This window comes from Equus asinus, chromosome 1 (assembly GCF_041296235.1).
Source record: "Equus asinus isolate D_3611 breed Donkey chromosome 1, EquAss-T2T_v2, whole genome shotgun sequence".
Taxonomy (NCBI): domain Eukaryota; kingdom Metazoa; phylum Chordata; class Mammalia; order Perissodactyla; family Equidae; genus Equus; species Equus asinus.
Window position 1 is genome coordinate 128722084 of NC_091790.1, and position 24920 is coordinate 128747003.

A 24920-nucleotide genomic window follows, 5' to 3' on the forward strand; every position below is an offset into this window, starting at 1 on the left:
AAGCACTGCAGGAAGCACAGGGAGAAATTCGGCTGCCCTCTCAGATGGTACAGAATTCTGGGGGTTAGGGTCCCTCGTCCGACAGTTATGAGGAAAACGGCTATTTGATTTTTTTTTAAGAGAAACATTTGAAATCACTTTGAAATGAGTACAAGTGTTCCTCCTTGTAGCAGCTTTTACACTTGACATTTTATCCTCTAGGGGGGTGTAATACAGAATATGGATTTTCCCTTCTCACGAGGGAAAAGAGAGAGCTGGTGCATCCACAACCCAAAGAAGAGAAGAGAACTGAGTTATGACTTTTTGGCATTTATGTAGTGTTTTTCCTCTGAAGAGTAGGAAGCACGTCATAAAATATTAATTAACAGCCAGTATTCTCCAGTGTTTCCCTAGAGATGGCAAATGCAGGTGATGATGCTCACACCCTCACTTCCACCCTAGGAGAAGCAGCAGCCCCATCCGCAGTGAGGAGAGAGAGAAAATACAAAGGACCAGTGAGATTGAATGTTCATATTTGGTCAGAAGAATTGTCCCTCTATTTAGGGGATCAGAGAGCTTTGGAGAAATGTTAGAAGTTAAAAAAGTGAAGAGGAACTGGAAAGAGAGGAAAAATCTTCAAAGGTACGAGAAAAAAAAATGGAAACAGAGAGGATACGGAAAAAACAGTGAAACGTCTGTGACATCATTTTTCTTCCAGAAGGCCTCAGATGGGCTGGAGGCGCCAGAGTTCTCACCTCACCCCCAAGAGTGCTGGGTCCCAGGAGGGGTGAGGATGAGCAGGAGGGCTGGGCACAGCCGCTCTCACACTACTTGGTGAAAGTGTGTGTTTACTATACACATTCAATCTGAATTTTCCTTGCAAGGATGAGTTGTTAGAGATGCAGAATCTGTTTTTGTAGTTGACTTGTTTTTTACATCTGCTTGTACGTTTGTTTGTTCATTTGGCGTGAGGGTGTGTGTGAATGTGATGAGTGGTTGTGGTGTTTCTTGTCATTGGTTTTAGGGTGGTGGTGGTGTGTTGACTTGTTGTTTTAAGGTTAAAAACACATATTAAACAAATATTTTCTTAAATTCCTTTCTACTTAACATTTGAAAACATCTTAAGTGAGAAAATGCAGTTATACAGATGTTGGAGCAAACTTTATTGGGTTGGGTTGGACACTCTGACCTAACTCTTTTATGGGTAAAATGAGATCAAAATGAATTTTAAGAGCAGTCTTTAAGAAAAACAATTCACATAATATGCAACCTGCTGGTTTAGTTGGGAAATATGAGGCATCCCTATTTCCTTAATTTTTTTCCCCAATCTTTTGTAAGTAATTAGTCTTGAGCAAATATTTTGTTAACGGACAGGTGATGAGCACAGAAAGGTGGATTTACTTATAGAACTCCTGATTACCTGTGACCCTCATTCCTGCTCTTACCGGAGAGACACTAGGGTCAAAGACAGTCCCCCTCCCTAACTGTCCCTGAGGAATAGTCTCTGCCCTGGCAGTTTTCTCTAAAATGCTTCTGCATTAATCTTATGAGCTGCTTTGTTCTCCTGGTAGGCTTTATCTCTAGTGTTCATACATATCTAGGTTATAATTCATTTTGGAAAAACATGCAAAGAAAGCCAGATTTACAGAAAAGATACAACATTTATGGTAGCAATTTTTGATTTCCATAAAAGTTTTATATTTCCTTAGAACCTGGGGATAAAGCGAAAAAAGTTAGTTTAAGAATTTTTAAAATACAACTCAGTCATCCAAAAATAGAGCCAACAACGAGGTTAGGGTCTGTAAAGTAATGCAGTAGAGTGGTAAAATTAGAAGTTAGTTTCATTAAATTAGACTGACAGTGTTTAATTGGAAGATTAAATAATTTTATTCAACAAAATCATAATTGTTTAATATATATTAGGTGCTAAGGTGAAAAATAAAGACAATAAACAAATATAAAAATTTTCTTTTACTAATATTGTGTATACTGTTTTGCTATTTATTTAATAAAATAAGATAGTAGAATCTTGTGTTTCTTATGCATAACCATTCAAACTGATAAATAATCAAAAAGTGATACAGTAATAGTAGAAAATACATAGAGTTAGAAAAGAATATACATTTTATGTAGTCCAGACTCTTTACATTGTCCCTGAGAACCTAATGTAAGTTTCTAAATTGCACAAAATCGATATGGTTTAATTTGTTCTTAATTGTGTTATCAGTAAATCAACTATTTCTTGTAACTTGGAGACATGGCTACAATTACTAACTATTTCTATCCAAGTTCTACAGGAAAAAAAATTAACATTTTAATCAATTTTATAGTATCCAGACTCTATCATAGCACTTAACACTCAAATTGAAGGAAAGAAACTTGTCTTATTCCCAGTTGTTCTTCTGCAAGTAAAAAGTATTATAGAAGAATACCTGCCACATGTTTGTAAAAAGAACAATAATTCAAAAATACATCCTTAATGTGTTTCTATCACTGTCTCAATGACAGCAATAACCTAAAGTACTCCCGAAGTAACACAGCTCCTCAAGCAATGTTACTCAAATGAATAATGTATCTATTGGAGAAGACATTCTGCCAAGATGAAGAGAAATTTACTTCCATTTATTTGCTCAAATTCTGAGCTAAATCTGCTCATATTTCTCATCACCTGTGTGAAAAGAATGTCTAGTATATGGATATGTCTAAGCTATTTTTCCATATATATAGTGATACAGAATCTACTAAATAAAAAGTAAGAAAATTAATTAGTATGCCCTTAGGATCTTTGTACCTCCAAGAGCATCCTCAGGGCCCTGAATGAATGAATGACAACACTGCTTAGAGAGTGGAATAAGCATTTGGGGAGTAATTTCTGTGAAAACTGTTGATTAATTCTCAAAACACATTGTCAGTATTGGATTTGGTGTGCCTTTGTGGAGCTCCTTCTGCCTGTTCTCTCTTTTGCCAAGTCTCCTTCTCATTATCACCTTCTTCCTCAGTTAGGTAACTGTACTTTCCTAGTGAATAGCTAGCTAACCAGCCAATGTTGAGGTAACATCTTTCTAGAGTTGAAGTCATGGTGTTACACTGTTTTGTTTTTCCAGTGAGATTTCACGTTTGTTAAAATATACCTTGAAATGCAGTTGTAAGGGAAACCTTCCCCTGCCCTCAGTTGCTCACACCTTCTAGTGTCAGTTCCCTCTGGGATTTCAAGCAAAACTGAGTGCTTTGGCAAATCTAAAAATAATCAGTCCATTAGTATCAAGTTGCTTTCCTGAATATAGCAAGGTGCTCTTTCTGCCTTCCCCAGCCCGAGCCACCCTCCCACACTCTACTTCCCCTCTTCCTAAGATGTATTATGTTCAGAATACAATGGGAACTTCACTGACTTACTGTTTTCCTTCCAAAGATTGAGGTCGTAAAACATAATTGCATATAAAATTACACACAAAGCTTTTTGAAACTTTTTAATGTTATTTTACTATATTTATAGGTTGTGAATGTAGATCTTGGTGAAAACAAAACCATGAAATAAAACAACACACAATAAATTGAAATACATTAACACTTGACATTTCGTTTCTTTCCAATAACATACAATTATTATTTTTTACAGTTTTTGTGAAACAGCCAAATGAGAAAATATAGATTTTGTAGACTACAAAAGATTATGCAAATAAGTATTATTTCAATAAAATTGGCCGTATGTATGGCAAGAATACTTACAAGAACAAATATAAAATGTCATGTTTAAAGAAGGAAATTTCATTTATCCTTCTCTCTCTGTTATTATCCGACATTAGATAGAAAATATTTCAAGTAGTCACTATTCCTAAAGTAATTGATTGTTTCTATATACCTGGAGTTAATATTAAATAATATTTTAGCCAGGGCTATAGGAAAAGGTTATTTATTTTTCATACATTTGTAGGGTCAGTTAGAAAGTGATAGATGTTGAGGCCAGCCCCATGGCTGAGTGGTTAAGTTCGCACGCTCCACTTTGGCAGCCCAGAGTTTCACTGGTTTGGATCCTGGGTGCAGACATGGTACCTCTCATCAGGCCGTGCTGAGACAGCGTCCCACATAGCACAACCAGAAGGACCTACAACTAGAATATACAACTATGTGCTGGGTGCTTTGGGGAGAAGAAGAAGAAAAAAGAGAGATTGGCAACAGATGTTAGCGCAGGTGCCAATCTTTAAAAAGAAAGCAAAAAAAACAGCAGTAGCTCAAAACAAAGCAAAGTAAAAATCCAATTTAACTGCAAAGATATTTTAAAACAAAAGTGGTAGGTGACACTCTTGTGATTATCAACCTTATAAATGGTACTTTAAAAAAGCATTGTCTAGTCTTTCTCTCATCAACTATGTCCTAACATGCTCCGCAAAATAATTTCCCAATTTAGTATCTTTCTTTGAACACCTGGAAAATTAATTAGTATTTACACAGAGAAATGGAGTCAAATGTTCTCTTTCAAAATACATGTTTTAGAGCCACTCACAGAACAATAAAAACATTCTACTAAGGTTCTTTTTCATGCTAAAAAATACATTCAGTAGGGTCTGCTTTGAGGGATTGTAATGGGAGAAACCTGGGGTGCTTGAAGGTTAATGGACAGTGATTAAGGTTAATGGCTGCGTGCTTAGGGTTAAGTGCTGTATTTACATAGCTGCCAATTCTCTTTAAAAAAAACTTTGTGTCTATCAATCAGTTCCAGCTAATAGCCAATTAAACAGCAAATGGGGTATAGAGACTGAAGGTAAAGACCCTTCAATCTACATTTACAGGGTGAAAGTGTCAATTCTCAATCAAAAAGTATTTATTGAACACCTATTTTGTCATGGCTGTGTGGCACACAAAGAGGGAGAAGCCATGGCCCCTGTGTCCAGGAACCTTGGCATCTAGCAGAGAATGGAACTAGGAGTGAAAATATCTCAGTACTGGCAGCTATCAAATAACTGACACAGATAATACGTATTACAGAATTCAGTGAGCGGAGACGGATACTACCTAGCTCAAGATTTCATAGAATGGGGAAGGATGCTTAAATTATGCCTTAAAATTAATGGTTTTCAAAGAGCTATATTTCACTCTTAAAAAAGTATACAACCTCAAACAAATTGAACATATGTCAATGACACCATGTGCCATACATATAGCCCTGCCATAGTTTAACCATTAAAACAGCATCAACAACTTATCAATAATGTTAATACATAAGAAGTTCAATTGTTAGGAACATTCACTTATACTTCTTTTTTCACCTGCAAAATCTCAAGATCAACTTAAAGCAAAGATAACGATAACAACAAAAATCACAAGAGCACAACTGCGTTAGCACACTAACTTTGAATTCGGTATAAACTTTAGACTAGGCAAATCAGAAAAGTTTAAGCTAGTGTAAGGGTCTGAGATATCCGGCAGTTATCCAAGGCAAACTGCATCACTAAGCCCCAAAATGACAACATGATTAATTATATAAATGAAGTTTACTAAAACAAGATTAATGTTCTCTGCAGCAGCCACTGGGAACAATGCTTCATACAGGGAGCAGCCTCACTTTCACTCAATGAACAACATTCAGGCAGGGTTGTTGTATTTCTCTTTTCCCTTTTTCACTACTGCTGAATTTACAACTGATTTCAGAGGTAAAGAATGCTGGGGATGGAGAATATGGAGGTTAGGGGTTAACAAGGAACATGGGGATGGCAGAGAAGGTGAAAAATGGACTTGTAACACATAACCATCAAAAGTAAATTTTAAAACTTCTCTTAAAGAGTATTTTCATTCAGTAAGTTTCCTCCATTGGTTAGTTTCAAAATTTGAGCACATGAGCACAAAACAGGCAAAACTGATTGGCACCAAAAATTGCTATTGAATTGGACTAGATCCTAATCTCCCGACAGTGAGAGCACTAGCCAGGGAGCAGCTTCCTGGGCTGGGGTGGCCTGAGGCAGAAGATCACAGCCCAGGGGTGGAACGCAAGGGCAATAAGCTCGAGGCCTGAAACTCAACTCTCTAAATTTTTCTGAAGCTAAAAATTAATGACCCCTTTTGAATCAGAAGAATGCTTTTACTAAAATTTAAACACCCCCAAAGAGTTAAAACTTTGTTAATTAAAAGATGCCCATCAAACTGTATTTTTCAACATGCCGTGTCTATGTTTAATCGGCTTCCCTTCTGGGACCTAGAATTACTGCACCAATAGAAAGAGTATTTTGATTTAGGAATTACTGGGAAGGAGGGTGACAATGCCAAAGAATAAAGACTGTTTAGGAGCATGGAGTTTTTTTTGTTTTTTTTTAAAGATTTTATTTTTTTCCTTTTTCTCCCCAAAGCCCCCCAGTACGTAGTTGTATATTCTTCGTTGTGGGTCCTTCTAGTTGTGGCATGTGGAATGCTGCCTCAGCGTGGTTTCATGAGCAGTGCCATGTCCTCGCCCAGGACTCGGGCCAAGGAAACACTGGGCTGCCTACAGTGGAGCTCACAAACTTAACCACTCAGCCATGGGGCCAGCCCCAGGAGCATGGAGTTTTTTGAACTGAAAACACTGCTGTTGGCAGAAGTTCAAGTTTTGTGGCAATCAGAAGTCAGTATGAAGACTGTGAACATGAGGGTGACTCAATTTTTGAGAGAAGAAGGGAGGAGAAACTGCCCCTGAATTGGGAAAGTTGTGAAGAGGATGGAAGAGTATCAAAGAGAAAGTTCATAACACTCGCAATTTGTTAATAGTCAATCCTGTTCTTTATACTTCCTAGTTCTCCATGCTTCTAAGTAGAGAAAGGTCCACCTAACTGCAGGGTTGACGGGTGAAGAGATACTAGGGCAAATCTAAGTTTGCAGTGAGCCACGGGTCTTTCAAACACTCATTATCTCTGTCTTCTTTTGTGTGTGTCTCACTTGTTAATGGCTTATGCCGCACAGGTTAGAATCAAATCTAATTAAAAATAAACATTATTCCAAAGATCTTTTACAGTAATTTTAAGATATCCTATTGAAACAAAGAAATCCAACAATGCTTTAAGTATATTATTCATCCAAATTAAGAGAGGCAGCAACAGCTGATGTTAAAACTTAACATCTGTTAAATAAGAAATGCTGTGTATAATTGAAAAAGATCTAACAGGAACTTCATATATCTCTGTCAAATTTTCCAGAGATTTATAGCTCTAATTTCAAAAAGCAATATGAAATAATTGCAATATATTTTTCTATTTCTTTAGGTAATATCGTTCTCAATATGGTTTCATATGTTTTTCCTCTTCTACGTAATTCAAGATAAATTAAGTTCACTATTTTCAGCTAATTACATTGCACCATCTCCATTTTATTATGTTGTCTATAGTTTGACAGAATAAAAAATTATCTTTAATAGAAAAAAGGCAATTATTATCTATTTAAAGTGCAAGAAATGCATTTTAAACTCTCAATTCATGATAAGCACTTTAAGAGAAGCCAGTAAAATTAACTGAAAGAATCAATGCCCTTATTTTTCAATATTCAAGTAACTTGAGGATATTTACTTACTCAAGAACTTATTAATTCAGTCAAGACTGACTCTAAGACATTTAAAATGTATGGTAAAAATAAAATTCTTTAAAAAATTAACACGTCTTCTTAAGAGTAATATATCTTCTACCTAAAGTTTATTTTTAAATTATGTTGTATGTACTGCTGTTGATTAATGATAACTATCATAAATGAAATAATATATGTACATTTTAAAAAATTAGACATAAAAGAAACTATATACATCTATTTCAAACTTCTCATTTTACATTTGAAAATATTGAGGTAGTGTTATTGAATGACCTGTCCATGGTCATAATGCTAATTTTGCCTTTATGGCAAGGAAAATCTTTGAAATTTTGGTAAATTCTCTACTCATTATAAAACAATGTACATATATAAATACACACATATTTTACAATTATTGTATAGCTAAATCTATTCCTAAATAAGAAATTAGTAGACTCAATCCAAACTGCATATAGTGTCTTGGTGTTCATTTATTTAAATATCACTATTACAAATTCTTAGCAGTGCTTTTAAAACACAATAATTAGCATTGGCAACCACAGTAGTAAATCACTCAAAACGCTCTGAGTGTGCCCAGCCCATAGCCCTTTGTGAAAAAAACAGCTGGAATCCATCTTTAAACACTGATAATCATAGTTGTAGAAACTTACAAGGTATCATCTGACCATGATACTGCTTCCTTCTAGAAAAGCCAGAGTTCCTGCCACATTCGCATTCACATCCTTGCCCGAAGGCATGCTTACCTCAGGTGTGGCCACATATAACATTATTGCTGCAGTCAAAACTGAGGTACTACGGATGGGTCCTATTAGCCTCTTTTCATGTTAAATGTCTTTCTCCAGAACTAGTGTCCCGAGCTTTGGAAACAATTCCATGCTCATCTTATGTGAAGCCTTATTTATTTTAAGTGGGTACATGACTGACTTTGAGTTTTAGACTTTCAGAGGGTAGTCTCAACCTTTCTTAGTCTAGTCTCTTAGAAAGAACACAAAATTCCTTTGGAAATTTAATCAAGATCTAGCTAGACCTTTTATTAGCCCTTCAGGATGCTGGTGTGTAGGTGTATTTAGTTTTTAAAGTTTAAAGAGGGGACAGAAATGCTTCAGTGCTTTGGAAGCAAAATCAAAACGACAAATGATGGCGGGTCTCTGCAGCAGTGATGCCCATAAACTAACGTACAGTCTGCTTTGTAGACAGAATGAAAATACGCCATGCTAGTCCTTAAAATTAATCTTCTCAAACTTCATGTCAATCACCTGTGAATAAAGAACTAACACACACTTTCCCCTTCCTCTTGACAATTTGATGTTTTATGAAACGTCTACCTCTATTCCCTTGGGAACCTGATAAAAATCAGAAGGCCAACTGTATTACTAGGAAAATTACCTATTGTAAAAATGACCCTTGATTTCTACACTGGACTGGGACTTGGAGAATTGTAAATACCTGATAGTAAGCCTAATGTTGGGTTTCTCTGAGTATCTGGGTTATTTTCGCTGGGCAGGCCCCTTGCAAGAACTCTAGAAGCTGTGCCTCTGTGGTTACAGAAGATATCAGTTCCTATAGGGAAGGAGGCTTTTAAGCTGAGGTGTTTCGCCCACCGGCCTCATTTTAATCTTCTCTACTTGCACCTGAGCTGTTGGACTGCTGGAAGGAGACTGCCTCAAGGGGAGCCCCTGATGCTGCCCTGCTGGCAGTCTGTGGTTCCCTCTTGTCCTATCTCTTCCTGAGTAGGCTGGTGTCAGCTGTGGCCAATGGTAGTCTTGGGAATCAGTTCATACCAGTGAAAAAAAATTCTGGATTTTGTCATAATAAAAAAGAAAAGTTCAGTTTCCAAAATGGACAAGTAAAAGACAATGATGTTAATAATATTATCAAAAAAACTTGTATTCCACCCATAAGACCTGTGTAAGGCTGTTCTTAGCCAACGTCATTGTTTAAAGTTACACATTAAATAACACAAAAGCACAGCCTTCCCATAGCAGCAGAGAATAGCAAATGATTAACATAAATATCCAAAACTCTAAAACAGCCAAAGTAAGGGCTGGCCTGGTGGTGCAGCGGTTAAGCATGCATATTCTGCTTCGGCAGCCCAGGGTTCACTGGTTCAGATCCCGGGTGGGGACTTGGCACCGCTTGGCAAAAAGCCATGCTTTGATAGGCGGAGGAAGATGGGCATGGATGTTAGCTCAGGGCCAGTCTTCCTCAGCAAAACGAAGAGGATTGGCAGAAGTTAGCTCAGTGCTAATCTTCCTCAAAAAATAAAATAAAATAAAATAAAACAGCCAAAGTAAGCCAGGAAACAAATGTTTTAAATTCATAGATTTTTTTCCTGTTGGTGCAAACAAAAGTTTGTGATGAGATTTGTTTTTTAAGTTACAGACTACAATTCTTTAAACAAAATAAAAACCCTTTGTTTAATAAAGCTATTGCTGTAGAATATATGATAGAAATTATGCTGAGTTTATTCACACATACACATATTCACTTTCACACAAACTACATACACATACAAAACTAGTTATCACATTATTATTGCACAAATTAATGAATATATCTAAAAATATGAAGTAAAGACAAAGTATGATATAAAGTATATATCATTTTCCACAGGTTAAAACTATCTAGCATTTGCATTCTCATAAAAGCGCCAAAGTAAAATGTTTTCCTGAAAGAAATGGTATCACACTCATTTCTCATATTTTTTTGAATCAAAATATGATGCCAAGACTAATGCTTTTGTCAGGTATGTCTCTTACCATGTACACAGTGTATGTGCTCATCCTTGAGGTTCATAATGTATTGAAATATTTTCAGTCTCTAAATCCCAGCCCAAGAAATGGAACTATAATAAAAATCAGTTTCTGCCTCAGCCTGCACTGCATATGGGCATCTTGGCATGTTTGTACACATTTACTGCTTTCAATTTTATATTAGTCACTTGAAAATATTTTTATTGGTTTAATGTTATTCATGAAATTGAGAAAATAAAACACATGGCTCACCTGTAAAGTGGAAATTACAAATCTACTTTTGTCTATTAATATGAAGGTTAAATGAAATAATGTAAACCATAGGATATATAGTAGTTACTAAACTAATGTTTTTTCTCTATATTCACCCACATACAATTGCTTTTATATCTTAAAGAAAATGGAAAGGTTTGCACATAAGCTAATCTTACACAAATTTTCATTTTGTATAAATTAAATACTTGGTCACAATATTGGTTGGGATAAAATATACTTCTCACATTATTTTTGGCTTCCATTGTTAACTTTATTTCATTTCTTAAATTGTTTAAAATGGGACAGGGAAGACACTCATCAAGAAATGGCAATAATTACATATTAATCTTTCATTAAATTTACAAATTGAGAAAAGTTTGAGAAATGTTTGTTTGGTCCCAGAAAGAATTATTTATTTAAACTCATATTTTGTTAAATGGAACTTAGGCTCAGATAAAAGTTTTCTGACTAAATATCACTGAAACATACTTTAACCTAAGAAAGAAAATATGTGTTATGCTTTATGTGATCTAACATAAATTACAACAAACATCTAGTCCTGCATTATATGCAATATCCTTTAAAAGTCTGGCAAGAGTCTTGTGCGCAGCATCATATACATGGCTTGTGCATTCTCCTTATATTCTTTTCTGTCTTAGGATAATTTCTTAAAGTTCTTCCCGGTAACTTTTTAAAGTTCTTTCATACGTAAATCACCATATGTTTGCATAGTGGATATTCTTCATGTTTTGAAAGCAAGTAGTAATTGTCAAAAAGAGGACCTGAACCCCATGTTTTTATTTCATATTCAGTGCTTCACTTATAGAGAATTTTAGATCTGTAATTCAACCAAATATAACTATATATGCTAAAATGTATATTCATAATAAATAGTTTATGATTTATCTAAGGAAAACAAATTCTAGAGTGACTAAGAATACTATTTAGAAGGAAAATGATTATCTAGCATGTGAAACTCAAGCATATCAGCATATCTGGCTAGAAACAAGGTCAAAACTTCAAACTTTTAATAGAAGTACAAATAGAACACTAACCACCCCCTCTGCCTCTTTCATCAAATTGATTGTACAATATTAAGGAATAAAACAAACTGAACTTGACTGCTAACACCCCTAGGTGCCCCTTTGAATTTTTGAGTTACACACACCGGCAACTTCTACTTTGAATACACAGCAATGGTAAAGCGTAATTTAAAACAAAATTAAAAATCCATATCCTGCTCAAAATAGGTTATATATTTTAGTGGGCCTAAAATGAAGAGAATATTTAATATCAGTCAGGGATAGAAACTCAAGAACTGTTGGATATTGGTTGTAGACATAGATCCAAGGTGTCCAGGAGTCTTATTTGTGTAGGAAAACTGGGGCCAAGAGCCCTCCACGCAGGGGAAGGACCATGAGTTGAGTTGTGGTTGACTGCTGGCTTGGGTTTCAGAATATATGAAACTGCGGAAGTGAGCAAGGACAGCCAACCACCAAATCTGTATGAAATTGTCCACCAGTAAAAGGTCTAAGCCTACAATGTTCCGAGTATTTCCCTAGAACATGAGCTGGAAGTAACCAGTGTAAGAATGAGTTGTAGGCTGGGGCTGTGGTGGAAGGCTTGGAAGGGATCAGGTAAGGAGCGGGGAGGGGAGGTGAGACTCTCACTTAAGATGAGCCTACAAATGAAAATGAAGTAGTTCCTGGATAACTCAAAAATAATTTATGAGGATAAGACTAACTTCAAGGAGCTGGCCTTCTGATATCTTTGAGTAAGGACAGTGATAAAGGAAGTCTTAGACCACTGCTTTTCAAGTAATCATCAATCCTCAAGGCATTTAGAGCTTTCAGATCCTGTCACTATAGATTAATTCTTCCAGGATCTTGAGATTAGTTTGAAAGAAATTACTTATTTTCTTCTCCGTCTTCTTTTGTTTAAGAATATTCTATGGTTTTATAAATGCCAATCACATTTGAATATCTTTATCAAATATCTTTCATCAAAACCAAAGGATATGTGAGAATTAAATTAACATTTATAGCTAGCCTCTTTTTCAGAAGAAATGGGTTGAAGTTGTTAAAATTTTGAAGTAATTCCCTCGTGTTCATTTCATTTGCATTGCATAAATCTGCTTGCATTTATAAAAGAAACTGATGTCTTGGCTTAAAAATTGTGATAATATGGGCTTTTAAAATTTTTTTTTCAAAAAACCACTCTTTAAACAGAATATTCTGTCTTCATCTGGGAGAGGATATATGAACCCACAGTGACAAAACTTACGTTATGAAATATAAAGGATTTTTTATCATAAATATTTTGTTTTTGATCTTTCTGCAAAGAATGTTCTCAATCTTATTGATGAATGTCAGTCTTGGGGTGAAAATATTTCTGCAGATAGACCTACCACAGATGCAGGTTCTAGGCAAATCTGTATCTGAAGTGAAATCTTTCAAATAGGTGTTTTCCAGATTATGTTTGCATGACAAAAAAATCCACAAATGAAGAGAAAATTCAATTAGCATTCTATGTTTTAAAAAATAAATACCCAGACAGAATATTTGAATACTGAGGCCTGAAAATGTTTGAGGTTGAATAACTGACAGCTTGTTTTCTTCACTGCCTTGGAGGCGGGAATGTGTTTAGGTGACTCATTGAGAGGCCATTGTGATTAGTCACCCCTGTTAGCATCAGCAGCAGCTTGGTTGGAAATAGCCTGAGGAGGCAAACTCTCCTCAAAGACTTAATATTAATAGGAACGGAAATTTAGTAACTGAGGGAGGGTAGAAGAACTGGTTCTTCCCCAAACGTCTGGGATGTAACTGCAACTCTTTCTTCAGGTGTAGTAAAATCTCTGAAAAGTAGTAGGGTCTATAAGTGCTGAATGATGATGTAACTTGAAGTGAGTCGTACTCATTGGCATTTAACTATTTATGCTTTCTTTGACTGGATGTTTTATCTATTTCCATTTATGAATCCTCTTTAGAATTCAGGTAGTCCTAATAAGGTGGTCAGAGACAAAGTCAACTTTGCACTGAAGATGAAGTCACCTGTTAGGGAAGCAGTGTAGTCTAGTGATTGGAGAAGGTATCTATCCTCAGACAAAGTTAATTTGAACCCAAGTTCCTCTACTTATTAGTTGTGTAACACTGGGCAAGTCCCTCGACCACTTTGCTTTTACATTTATAATTGGGAATAGAAATAGTACCTACTTCAGTGGCCTAGACGGACTAAATAAATCAGAGATCAAAATGCTCAGGGCAGTGTCTGGTTCCTTGTGGGTGTCTAACTAATGTTATTTGTTGGCACCCAATCTAGAAGTAGTTGGCTTTCAATTCAGAGCAAAAGTGGAACCCTGAATAGAAGAGTACCAGGAAGATACAGCTGAAGGCATTAAGAAGGTGGCAGGACGTCTAGGAAGCACTGTGCCCACTATAGAGTGACTATATGGTCTCCTCCTTGAGTGGCCATTGAAATTGGACTGTATTTTTTCCCATACTTTCTATCTTGATATGTAATATAGTTCCTTTCTTTCAAGTCAAAATGGAGTTATGAAATCCTATAAGTGTTGATTTAGGGTTAAAAATATCTAAGTTATTTGAAAGAGAATACCCCTTAAAATAAGTTGATCTATCCTGTGATTTCTAAAAACTTTCCTCCAAGCATATGGAAATTTTCATGCATACTACATAGAGTATATATACTTACACTGTATTATGTAATTACGCAAGTTTCAACCTTCTTTAAAAACCCGTACAGATAAAGCCAGAGGGACACAAAACACTTATATAAGTGAAAAGATAAAGGAAACTTTTTAAAGGACCATCTAATTTGTGATTTGCTGAAATTTTAACATGATATTTATTAGCAAACTGTAATTCCAGTCTAAACGTTTTATCTTTTTAAATTGTAAATTGGACTTACACAGCACAAGTTTTAATTGGAATGTTATCACAAAACCACCTTTATGAATTTTAGATGACTAAATTGCTTCTTTGAGGATGTCACTAGGTTTATAATTACTGTCTTTATCTCCACTTAGCTATATTCTTCAATGAATTTTACCATTATTGGAAAATTATTATCTTCATGAGTTACCAGTGCATATTTACTTGCTAGCATATAGCTAGCATTTAAGCATAATAAATCGTAAGTAATATATCAAACCCTTCCTCTGTCACTCCATCTTCACCCCTACAGTACCTCTTAAAGTTTATTAAATTAACTGAAACTTAAGCAAAGGCTATATATTCCACCTACTTGGATGAAGAGTAAAAATTCTTTCACCATGCTCTTCCCTAAATAATTGGCTTGACTGATTTTTTTCACTTATTACTTTTTTACTGAACCAAATATACTAACTAATGTATTGCTATAATATGAAACCAACCACAATATGTTTAAAAAGTACAGTACATCTTATTACACATTGAAAGGCAAATGAAGTAAATGAAAAAGAAACAAATCTAAATGCAGTGCCGAAGTGAAGTCCAGCCTTTCAAACTGGCTTCTTGTTAATCACAGGGCTGACCTTTTCATTAAGGGGCAGTTGTTGGAGTCATTGACTTGGTTACAGCATTCATATGTGTGAACTGTACTCCGTGGTATTCATATACTGGAGAAGGCGTAGTGAAATTAGATTCTCTCCCTGTAGGGGGTAGACATTGACCGCTATTCAATGCCAACAATTGTCGGTTAAAGTATTTCATGAAGAATGACTTTTAAACTGCGTTTACTCCACCATCAGTAATGTCAAGTGCAATTCTTAAAGAAATACATTTAACTAGCAGTAATTAATTAAACCTCTCATAGCAGCAACTTTATCCAAGCTAAATCATTTCTGAATATACACAAGGGAGTCATCAGGATTCTATTGTCATGGCTTTTAAACCATCAATTTCAATGATGTTCATCTATAATAGTTAGAAAACAAAAACAAAACATTGGCCAGAGGGGAATTATCTAAACAATGCAACAGTGTTTTATCTAATTTCGCTTGTCTACCTACCGAAATATGTGCATTGTCTTTTGAGATGACAATGCCTTCTAGACTAATTTTTCAAATAAAAAATGCTCCACCCCCCACAAAAGAACTTAACTACAAATTGATATAATGTGTTGACAGTTTTTATTGCATCCTTTTTTAATATGATCATCTTTGTGCAATATTTGATGGATTGAATTTATAAATTATAACTGGAATCTTTGTCAGGGCATATGTCCCATGTGTTTATTTCTTACGTGGAACATCATACGTCTGAACAGCAAACATTCTTTCACATTGGCTGACATTCCATCTGAAAAAGTCCGCTATGGTTAGCTTGTTAACACGATTCAGGATATATGGTATGGTAGTAAAAAGATTCCCCATAGCCAAGTAAAACTCAGAGTGGGGGACTCAAGGAAAAGGGTTATACTTAGATCAAATCTGAACTTCAAGTTCAAACATAGTTTAATGGTGAATCTAAAGTTGTAAATGCAAAGTAAACGCAATGTGAAGGCTGCTTTAAACCAAGCATGAAAGACCAAAAAGTCAAAGTTGAGATTTCCTACATCTGGTTTTAATATCTTTTCCTATGCTATTAGACAAATGACCTTTTGTTTTGTTGTGTTTGTTTTAAAAATTCATTATCATCGTCACTGCTGCTACAACCTAATACTGTTTTTAGAGTTTTTAGGATCGTTTCTTTGGCAAGAGATTGAGTTGTAGAATGGATTTGTTAAGCAAAAATTACAAGCAAATTCCTCACGTTAATGTATGAACAGTGATGTAACAATGCAATTATGTGGAAAAGTTGAAAATCATTTTCAGGAAGAGTATGTGCTTCTTAAAGTTTTTTTCTATTCTCAGAACTGTGACAAAATACTTGCCATCATCATTTTTGACAGTAATAAAAGGACATTTCATCCAGAAATATGCCAGTCTGCAGGATTGAATAAGCAATATTATTAGCACCACATTTTAGTTCCAAGACCTTCTGAATGAGGAAGTCATTCGCGGAGTATTTAAGCTTCAGTGACCGTGCCAAGGCACTGTGCAAAATGAAACCAGAGGAAATCCACAGGGTTATGAACACAGGCTTCTTGCTAGTTCACTTTTGCACAGTCTTCAGAGGATTCCCTGAGAGTAAACATCCTTAATTAATTCCCAAGTAAAAGAAGAAAATAAAATTTCCACTTACTGCATTTGCTGTCCTTTGTCCAGACGTTGAAGTAAAAGGATTGCTCTGCTGTTCTTACCTAGGTCCCAGGTTGCCCTCCGGATTAGGCAGAAACGTGACCGGCAAGAGGCGTGTTGACTTTGTAACTGTACAAGGAGCAGCCCATCGCACTGCTGCTAGAGAGCCGGTCAGGACAAACTGCTAAACTTCAGCATGAGAGCACAGCATCTATTACCCCTGAGGCTCTACCATTTCACCTACACCTGGACGGATCTATCAAGCTTCATCTCTATTAGAGCTATTTGACTCTGTGGTTTAAGAGAGAGAGGAGAGAGAGACAAAAAAAAAGAGGCTTGCCGTTGTCACACTTGTTTCTTATTAAAGAGCCTTACGGTGGATTGAGTAATTGTGTATGAAGGTAGTCTGGCTGGCAGATGTGTGCAGCCCCAGCGGAGCCCTAGATTCAAGGCAGATGGGTTGTACCAGGGCGCAAACAACATTGAGAGAGAGAGAGAGGCGTGATTAAAACAGCAGGCCCCTGTTTTATAGTGCTGGAGGCGGGGTAGCACTAAAGCTCCTAGGAACCAGAGTTCCCCAAATGGTATTGCTCTATAGCAAGGAAAACAATAAATTCAACAAAAAAAGAAAGACGTTCAAGCTACAAAGTTACAGTGATAGTCATAATATTCACTTTATCAAGGAAGGATTAAATGAAGCACCCTTCCCCCAATGCCCTAACTGAAATTAATTAAAACCACTCAATCATGGGGGGTTATTGATAGTCTTAACGTGATGGATTTAAAACAGATCTCTCATTCTGCTATATAAACCAAGGTTATCTTTTTAATCTGTATTAAATTGCTTTAAGGAGATTTACACTGTCAGGCAGATTGACATTCTGCATTTGGGCTCTTTAGAAAAAATGTGGTTGAAGGCAATTGTTAGGAAAAATGTCCTCTTGTAGATATTTCTGTTTAGGCATTTTATGAGATAGGCACCTTAACCTATGGCAACATTAGGGCTTTCTGTATCACCACTCCTTGACGATCAAAAATCTGCAAGTAATCAGAATAACTATAATTTTCACAAAGCAGAACTGTTTGATCTAGTTTTCTATGTTATTGAGAGCTGCTTTCCTATGTTAGTGGACAACTTCTATTATTAATAATGATGATGATAACTGAACAGTTGCTAGATGCCAGAAACTATGCAAAGAGCTCCACACGCATCGTCTCTTGTGAGTCCTGCAATGACATCGTGAGGTCAATATTACTATTATTATCACCTTTCTGTTTTATCTTCTTTTTCCAGATGAGGGACACAGTTGGAGAAGCCATTCTACTCAAGGCCACACGCTTGTTATTATTTGGAAGCAGGATCCCATTAGATCTGACTCTAGAATCCTCACTCTTCACCATCTCATACAGTCTCTGTGCAGAATAATTTTATCCTACTCAAAATAAAATGATTATCATTGATTTCTTTACAGGAAAATTGGAAATAAACTCCTTTTTTATTTCTTTGGGTAGTTATAATAATTCTAGCTTTGTGTGCCCAAACAGTTAATAGGAATATAGTCCAGCCCACTGATAAAAGTTCTACTAAGGGGGCTAAGAATCAATGAGGGTAGGAATTGCCAAAGAATCGTTTAAAATCGTTTATTGGCACATTTTCTTAAAATTAAAATCATTTGAGCGTATGTTTCTTAATATCCCTAATTGGTTTACAGCAAATAATTGGAAGATGGAAGAATAAGATGGAAAATTAAGAATTTCCAGGGACCCACCCGGTGGTGCAGTGGTTAAGTGCGCACATTCTACTTCGGCAGCCCAGGGTTCGCTGGTCCAGATCCCGGGTGCGGACATGGCACTGCTTGGCACGCCAGGCTGGGGTAGGCGTCCCACATATAAAGTGGAGGAAGATGGGCATGGATGTTAGCTCAGGCCCAGTCTTCCTCAGCAAGAAGAGGAGGATTGGCAGCAGATGTTAGCTCAGGGCTAATGTTCCTAAAAAAAAAAAAAAAAGAATTTCAATAAATAAATAATAAACTCTTAATTTTCAGTCCATTTTTCCATGTTTCCCCAAATCAGCCAATATCCATTGTTTGAGTAATAATTTGTTATTCTCCTTTTCATATTTTACCATTTCCCTGTGAATAAATGGTTTATTTCTTCTAACAGAAGCTTATTTTACTCAGCAGTAAAATCATACTACTCAGTATATGAAAAAAAACATAGAAACAAACTGTCTCACTTCATTTCTGGAGACAAAGAAGGCAGAGAAAATAAATATGGAAATAAAGTAAGGTACACTTCCATGAAAATTTTACTTAAATAATGAGACACAGTTAAACATTTTGCAAAAGATAAACAAAATAAAACTCTGGTCTTGAATAACAGCATAGTCTTATGTTATGTGCTAGATTACACTGACATGCATGTTTGTAGTCCTCTGACTTTGGATAATTATAATAATCATGCTAAAAAATTAGCAAAAGTGTCTTCTCTACCCTTCCATCCAAAACAAGAGAATAAGAATGAATATGCTTCAAAAGCAAGAATAAATTGAAGAAAAGTCTGAACGGATGTTGAGGGAGAAATATAAGGTATGGTAAGAATGGGAGTAGAGAACCAAGAAAAATGTGGGTACAAACAAAAGTAAAGATAATAATACTGGAGAAAAAACAGATTGTAATCTAAATGTAACCCAAGGGGCCAATGCAAATTGAAGCTGCCTGAATAGCTCCCAGCTACTGTTTGTGTATAGCTACGTTATGAGGAGAGGGCCTTTTTAACAATGTCTGCTTATTTAGAACGTCTGTTTATGTGTGAGTGTGTGTATGTATGAGGGTTTGGATATCCTAGAGACATTACCAGCATACATTGATATTCAAATTACAGAGAATATACTGCTGGAAGAGTGCAGAATTACATGTAGAAATATTGTATAGGAGAGCAATTAATCTTGATTTTCTTTAATTGGATTTAGGTAAATTAGATTAAAGTTTATCTGTGACTATACGAACTCTCTTTTATGGACTTCAGCCAAACTTTAGTGTTTTCAGATTTCAAGAATTTTCATTGGAAAAACAAACAAAACATTTACATTTTCATGATTTCACATAAAATGCCATGAATACTTTCATTGTGATATTTTCTATCTTGGCTAAAATAGGGACATATTGGAAACAGCCCAAGAAACATTTTCCTGGGGAGTTTCCAGTCTAACTTAAATACCAAAGTTTGGATAAGATTTGGAGAAACATGCAGACTTTATTTTGATTTATTTCTGGGTTTCTTCATAACCCATCATACAAGGCTATTCTTAAGAGAGTACTTTATACCAAATGTTATCTAATTTATGAACAAATGATCAAAAGCTTTCTTCCCTTAAGAAAGGTAAACCACCACCAAACCAGCTTCTCTCTGATTTCCAAGCCCCATTTCACGATTTTATTACCATCCCATCCAAACACAATCTCCCCTTTAGTTTTACTGATGGTTGTGATGGCTGTAAAGTTGTTATCAATAAAATTGTGCCAATAAACTCCAAATGAGATCTGTTATTTCCAATTCAATATCAAAATATTTTGTTTAAAATGATGTACAAATAGTTCTGCTTGATATATTTGTTCAAATATTTAAGATATTATGTAACTGAAATAAAAATTCATGGCATTTTTAATTATGTGGTTCAAGATCTGATTCTTTTTTTTAAAGTGTTTCACTTATTAAAGATTAAAGATTTTAAATCCCAAATAGTAAATAATTTGAGTTCCAAACAGCTTATCAATAAGTTTAAGGTAATAAACTTTGAGCCTATCCACAGTAACAATTCGGCATTTCTGGAAAAACTCCTTCAACTCAAATGTAAATATACTTTATATAAATATCTTCAAAAACGTTTCATATCCTTCCACTTTTCTACTCCATGATTTCAATGTTGGGCCTTGTTAACCTAAGGATGTGTAATACACGGAGCTCATTAAAGCACGGGGTCTACTGTCTCTTCTACACAGAAGTGTTTTTTTCCCAGTGTGATTTAGGTGAGCACAATTATATGTAAGGTGAAGATGGGACAGGAAGTTTTATGTTTTATTGATTCACCAGCTCTAGAAGATTGGAAAAGTGTTATTCTTTTGGTTGTTTTTTGTTCATCGGTTCTAAAAAATATCATGCATTGGGCAGAAAAAAAAGTGTAAGTTCCAAACCATTAGTATTCTATTAACTTTATGATATTATTTTAATAGTGTAGGATAAAATATCAATAGAATCAGATGCATAGAATTAGATCAGAGGAAATATTTCTATGAGAAAATCTGGAAAAAACTACACAGTGGCTTGTCAATCAGGTGTGAATAATCAATGATTCAATAAACACAGATATAGCTCGGAGATATTGAGGGTTTGGTTCCAGATCACTGAAAAAAATGAATATCACAATAAAGCAAATCACATGAATTGTTTTGGTTTCCCAGCACATATAGAAGTCATGTTTACACTATACTGTAGTCTATTAAGCATGAAATAGCATTATGTCTGAAAAAAGAGCATTCATACCTTAATTAAAAAATATTTTATTGCTAAAAAATGCTAACAATCATCTCAGCCTTCAGCGAGTCATACTCTTTTTCTGGTGGAGGTCTTGCCTTGATGTTGATGGCTGTTGACTGATTAGGTAGCTGAGGTGGCTGTGACAATTTCTTAAAATAAGGTGACACTGAAGTTTGCCACATCACCTGACCCTTCCTTTCATGAACGATTTCTCTGTAGCATCTTATGCTGTTTGACAGTATTTTACCCACAGTAGAACTTCTTTCAAAATTGGAGTCAATCCTTTCAATCCTTCTATTGCTTTATTGACTAAGTTTATGTAGTATTCTAAATCCTTTGTTTTCTTTCAACAATCTTCACAGCATCATCACCAGGAGTAGATTCCCTCTCAAGAAACCAGTTTCTTTGTTCATCCTATAGGAAGCAAATCCTCATCCATTAAAGTTTTTGTTGTTGTTGTTTGGTTGTTGTTTTGTTTTTCGAGGAAGATTAGCCCTGAGCTAACATCTACCAATCCTCCTCTTTTTGCTAAGGAAGACTGGCCCTGAGCTAGCATCTGTGCCCATTTTCCTCTACTTTATATGTGGGACGCCTACCACAGCCAGCCAAGCGGTGCCACGTCCACACCCGGGATCTGAACCCGCAAACCCCGGGCAGCCCAGAAGTGGAACATGCACACTTAACCGCTGCGCCACCAGGCCAGCCCCTCATCCATTAAAGTTTTATCATGAGAGTGCAGCAATTAATCATGTCTTCAGACTCCCCTTCTAATTCTAGTTATCTTGCTATTTCCACCACAACTTCAGTTACTTCCTCCACTGAAGTCTTCAACCACTCAAAGTCATCTATGAGATTTGCAATCAAATTCTTTCAAATTCCTGTTAATTTTAACATTTTGACCTTCTCCCATGAATCACAAATGTTCTTCATGGCATCTAGAATAGTGAATCCTTTCCAGAATGTCCAGAACCATCAAAGGAATCACAATCTATGGCAGCTATAGCCTTACAAAATGTATTTCTTAAATAATAAGACTTGAAATTAGAAATTACTCCTTTGCTGCAGAATGGATGTTGTGTAGGAAGGCATGAAAATAGTATTAATTTCATTGTACATCAGCACCAGAGCTCTTGGGTGACCAGGTGCATTGTCAACGTGTAGTGAAAAAGAAATCTTTTTTTCTGAGCAGTAGGTCTCAACAATGGGCTTAAAATATTCAGTAAATCATGTTGTAAACAGATGTGCTGCCATCCAGGCTTTGTTGCTCCACTTATAGAGCACATGCAGGGTAGATTTAGCATAATTCTTAATGGCCCTAGAAGTTTCAGAATATCAAGTGAGCATTGGTTTCAACTTGAAGGCACCAGCTGCATTAGCCCCCAACAAGTGAGTGATGCTGTCCTTTGAAGCTTTGAAGCCAGGCACCGTCTTCTCTTCTCTAGCTATGAAAGTCCGAGATGACGTCTTCTTCCAATATAGGGCTGTTGTGTCTACATTGAAAATCTGTTGCTTAGTGTAGCCACCTTCATTAATTATCTTAGCTGGATCTCCTGGAGAACTTGCTGCAGCTTCTACGTCAGCACTTGCTGCTTCACTTTGCTCTTTTATGTTATAGAGACAGCTTCTTTGCTTAAACCTCATGAATCAACCTCTGCTAGATTCAAACTTTTCTTCTTCTGCTTCCTTATCTCTCTCAGCCTTCATAGAATTGAAAAGAGTTAGGGTTTTGCTCTGGACTAGGCTTTGGATTAAGAGAATGTTGTGTCTGGTTTGATCTTCTACCCAGACCACTAAAACTTTCTCCACGCCAGCAAAAAGACTGTTTCAATTTCTTTTCATTCATGTGTTCACTGCAGTAGCACTTTTCATTTCCTTCAACTTTTCCTTTGCACTCACAACTTGGCTAACTGTTTGGCACAAAAGGCCTAGCTTTTGACATATCTCAGTTTTCAACATGCCTTCCTCACTACACTTAATCATTTCTAGCTTTTGATTTAAGTTGAGAGAGGTGGGACTCTCCTTTCACTCAAATACTTACAGGCAATTACAGGGTTATTAATTGGCCTATTTTCAATATTGTTGTTTTGGGGATAGGAAGGCCCTAGGAGAGGGAGAAAGATGGGGGAATGGTTGGTTGGTGAGGCAGTCAGAAAACACACAACATTTATTGATTGTTTGTCATTTTATATAGGCATCGTTTGTGGCACCCCAAAGCAATTACAATAATAACATCAAAGATCACTGATCACAGATCATCAAAACAAATGTAATAATAATGAAAATGTCTGAAATGTCATGAGAATTACCAAAATGTGACACATAGACACAAAGTGAGCAAATGCTGTTGGAAAAATGGCATCTATAGACTTGCTCAATGTAGTGTTGCCACAAACTTTCAATTGTTAAAAAAAAAGCTCAAGATCTGCAAAGTGTAGTAAAGGGAAGCACAATAAAATGAGTTATGCCTGTACGTAGGGGCAACTTCTTTTATGAGATAAGGCATGATTTTTAGAATTCTATGATGCAAAATATTTCCAACACTGGTCATCTTCTTCCTCTATTATATCTTAAATATTTTCCTTCAGATACCCTTTGGTCAAAGTCTAGAACTGTCTTACCAAAAATTTTACTTTGGTAAAAATGCTACTGATCTAGAAAGAAGATAAAAGTTATTACCTAGAATATGTTCTTTGTGCTCTGGATTAGTTTAGGATTAGTTAGTGGTTACCAGAAGCCTGGTATAGTCACCTTTGAAAGGACAAGTTGTATTACTGAAGAATTTTCTTGGGGAATATAAATACTTCGGGTGTTAAAAAAGGCACGAGACATTTAAAAGTCTCCAGGTTGGCTGAGGGCCTTAATACCAAAAATTGCCACGAGAGGTGAAGCCAAGGAAAGTTATTCTCGATAAAAGATACATCTGGGTAAGGGAAAAATTAGGCAAAGCTTGGCGGTAGGGGACAGAGTGGCAGAGAGAAATTTAAATTAAAGGAAAGACATCCAAAAAGTAGTTCTAATAACTTTATAATTCTACTTAGGTCAATACTAGAAAATATGCAAGTGAATTGGAGAATATTTGTGAGTCAGTTAATCCAAATGCTAAAAATCTAGAATGCAAAAATTATTATTTTCAGTATCCTTCAAGACTTGTTACATAATATTTTTAAATCTGAAAATTTATCAAAATTTAATTATTAAAATTTTATTACTTTTATGTCAGACTATCATTTTTTCTTTCTATTGTGAGGAAGATTGGCCGTAAGCTAACACCTATTGTCAATCTTCCTCTTTTTGTTTGAGAAAGAGTGGCCCTGAGCTAACATCTGCTATTACACAATTTCTAGTTCAGCTCAACAAGTAATAAATATGTATTATAAGCTACCCCTGATTTAGATTTCATACAGAAGCAATGCAAGATCTACTGTCTGACCACAAGACATTTTACAAACTACTTGGGATGAAAAAATACTCACAATAAATTAAATGAGATTTTTATGATCAGAAAGAATGATTCAGACAATAAATTTAATAAGAGATCAGAAAAAGGAGAAATCAATGTGGGTTCCATGAATTCAAAGGTAAGCAAGGATATTGTGTGTTTCAGAAATGATGACGAAAACAGTCTCTGTCAAATAGAGGATTTGAACTGGGAATCATGGAGAAAGTTTGGGAGGGGTAAG

At 35.7% G+C, this 24920-nt stretch overlaps 1 protein-coding gene across 2 annotated transcripts in view; it reads right to left on the reverse strand.

Moving 5' to 3' along the window:
* SEMA3A (semaphorin 3A) overlaps window positions 1-17074 on the reverse strand; it is a 456043-nt gene extending 438969 nt beyond the window's left edge. For both annotated transcript variants that reach the window (XM_070507472.1, XM_070507456.1), the window contains exon 1: window positions 16709-17074. The gene's annotated coding sequence lies outside the window, so the exon portion shown is untranslated. The remainder of the gene's footprint in view (window positions 1-16708) is intronic.
* Window positions 17075-24920: the final 7846 nt, after the last annotated feature.